The 2,958-nt window shown below is 33.3% G+C and overlaps 1 non-coding gene across 1 annotated transcript; it reads left to right on the top strand.

Annotated features, from left to right (window-relative positions):
• Positions 1 to 231: 231 nt before the first annotated feature.
• On the top strand, positions 232 to 339 carry LOC148553566 (small nucleolar RNA R71). Its single transcript, XR_015892580.1, has one exon. It is a non-coding gene; the product is annotated as a small nucleolar RNA R71 (small nucleolar RNA).
• The last annotated feature ends 2,619 nt before the right edge of the window (positions 340 to 2,958 follow it).

Below are 2,958 nucleotides of genomic sequence, written 5' to 3'. Positions count from 1 at the left end.
GGCATTTAGAGTATCAATTTCAAGAACTCCCTTCTTCTGAGACATCCCATTACTCACAGGATTCCTCTCAGAAGTGTACATAAACTGGTTGTTAGCAACCATGTCAATGAGTTCTTGAGCTTCTGCAGGCATTTTCTTTAGGTGAATGGATCCACCTGCAGAAGTATCCAATGACATCTTAGCTAATTTAGACAGACCATCATAGAATATATCCAGGATGGTCCATTCTGAAAGCATGTCAGAAGGACACTTTTTGGTCAGTTCCTTGTATCTCTCCCAAGCTTCACAGAGGGATTCACCTTCTTTCTGTCTGAAGGTTTGAACATCCACTCTAAGCTTGCTCAGCTTTTGAGGAGGAAAGAACTTGGCTAAGAAAGCCGTGACCAGCTTATCCCAAGAGTTCAGGCTATCTTTGGTTTGAGAGTCCAACCACACTCTAGCTCTGTCTCAACTCAAAATTGTTTGCTCCAATGGTAGGGATGGAGATACTTCTTCCATGTAAATTGGAATTAGGTGCAGTAAAGTCACCAAGCATCCTCCTTGCATTATTATTATTTTCGGCTGCCATCTCCTCTTCCTGTTCGAAAATTTCTGTAAGGTTATCTCTGGATTGTTGTATTTTAGCTTCTCTTAGTTTCCTTTTCAGAGTCCTTTTAGGTTCAGGATCTGCTTCAACAAGAATGTTCTTGTCCTTGCTCCTGCTCATATGAAAAAGAGGGAGCATAATAATAATAATAATAATAGGGATCCTTTTTACACAGGTATAGAGGTTCCCCTGTGTGAGTAGAAAAAGAAAAGAATGTAATGTAAAAAAGGAAAGAAGAGAAAATTCGAACACAGATGGCAGAGGGGGGTTCGAATTTGGGTGAGATGAAGTGTTAGTAGATGAATAAATAAATAGAAGCAGATGAGAGAGAAAGAGTATTTTCAAAAATTAGAGAGGGATAGTTAGTTAGGTAGTTTTGAAAAAGATAAGAAACAAACAAAAAGTCAATTAGTTAGTTGAAAAAGATTTGAAATTCAATTTTGAAAAGATAAGAAGATAAGAAGTTAGAAAAGATATTTGAAAAAGATAGGATAAAAAGATATTTTTGAAAAGATATGATTGAAATTAGTTTTGAAAAAGATTTGATTTTAAAAATCAAAATTAATGACTTGACTCACAAGTAATCACAAGATATGATTCTAGAACTAAAAGTTTGAATCCTTCTTAACAAGCAAGTAACAAACTTGAAATTTTTGAATCAAAAAATTAATTTTTGATGATATTTTCTAAAATTATGAAATAAAATTAAGAAAAAGATTTTTGAAAAATATTTTTAAAATTTTCGAAAATAAATAAGAGAAATGTAAAAGATTTGATTTTTGAAAGAGATTTTGAAAAAGATAAGATTTTTAAATTGAAAATTTGATTTGACTTATAAAAACAACTAGATTTTAAAAATTTTTGAAAAAGTCAATCCAAATTTTCGAAATTTATGAGTGAAAAAGGGAAAGATATTTTTTGAATTTTGAATTTTTAATGATGAAAGAGAAAAACATGAAAATGATGCAATGCATGAAAATTTTGGATCTAAACATGTGATGCATGCAAGAACACCATGAATTTCAAGATGAACACCAAGAACACTTTGAATGTCAAGATGAACACCAAGAACTTATTTTTGAAAATTTTTAATGCAAAGAAAACATGCAAGACACCAAACTTAGAAATCTTTAATGTATAGACACTATGAATGCAAGAATGCATATGAAAAACACCATACAACACAAAACAATAAAATATGAAGATCAATCAAGAAGGTTTATCAAGAACAACTTGAAGATCATGATGAATGCAATGCATGAATGCAATTTTTGAAAAATGCAAGATGAGTATGCCATTGACACCAAACTTAAAAATTGACTCAAGACTCAAACAAGAAACACAAAATATTTTTTATTTTTATGATTTTCTAATTTTTTTGGATTTTCTTTTAATTTTTTCAAAAAACATATAGGAAAAAGAAAATAGAAATTCAAAATTTTTAATAAGAATTCCAGGAATCTTTCAATGTTGGCCTAAAGCTCCAATCCAAGGGTTGGGCATGGCTTAATAGCCAGCCAGCTTTAGGATATAAATCAGGCTTGCAACAGCTGATATTCAAATTAACTTGCCTCTATGCTGATGGTTGGAAGCCCCTATCCAAAAGAATTAGACATGGCTTTACAGCCAGCCAGGCTCCAACATTTTTCATGAAACTCTAGAATTCATTCTTAAAAATTCTGAAATAATTTTCGAAGACAGATGAGAAATTTTTGAAAGATTTTTTTGAAAAATTTTTGAAAATAAAACAAAAAGAAAATTACCTAATCTGAGCAACGGCGCCAAAAACTTGGTATGCGAAATTGTTACTCAGAGGTTGTAAAATTTGTTGATCATTCTCTCCCTGGCAATGGTGCCAAAACTGGTGCACAATACCATGGTCCAAACATAACTTCACAACTTTGCACAACTAACCAGCAAGTGCACTGGGTCGTCCAAGTAATAAAACCTTACGTGAGTAAGGGTCGATCCCACAGAGATTGTTGGTATGAAGCAAGCTATGGTCACCTTGTAAATCTCAGTCAGGCAGATAATAATTGATTATGGAGTTTTCGAAAATAAATTATAAATAAATAGAAAATAAAGATAGAAATACTTATGTAATTCATTGGTGGGAATTTCAGATAAGCATATAGAGATGCGTTTGTTCCTCTGAACCTCTGCTTTCCTGCTGTCTTCATCCAATCAATCCTACTCCTTTCCATGACTGGCTTTATGTAAAGTCATCACCGTCGTCAATGGCTACATCTCATCCTCTCTGTGAAAATGGTCCGATGCGCTGTCACTGCATGGCTAATCATCTGGAGGCATCACCGTTGTCAATGGCTACATCCCTTCCTCTCTGTGAAAATGGTCTGATGCGCTGTCACTAC

This window comes from Arachis ipaensis, chromosome B7 (assembly GCF_059453495.1).
Source record: "Arachis ipaensis isolate K30076 ecotype BB chromosome B7, ASM5945349v1, whole genome shotgun sequence".
NCBI classification, from domain to species: Eukaryota; Viridiplantae; Streptophyta; class Magnoliopsida; order Fabales; family Fabaceae; genus Arachis; species Arachis ipaensis.
The sequence above is the reverse complement of the archived record's forward strand: the minus strand, read 5'-3'. Positions and strand labels throughout refer to the sequence as shown.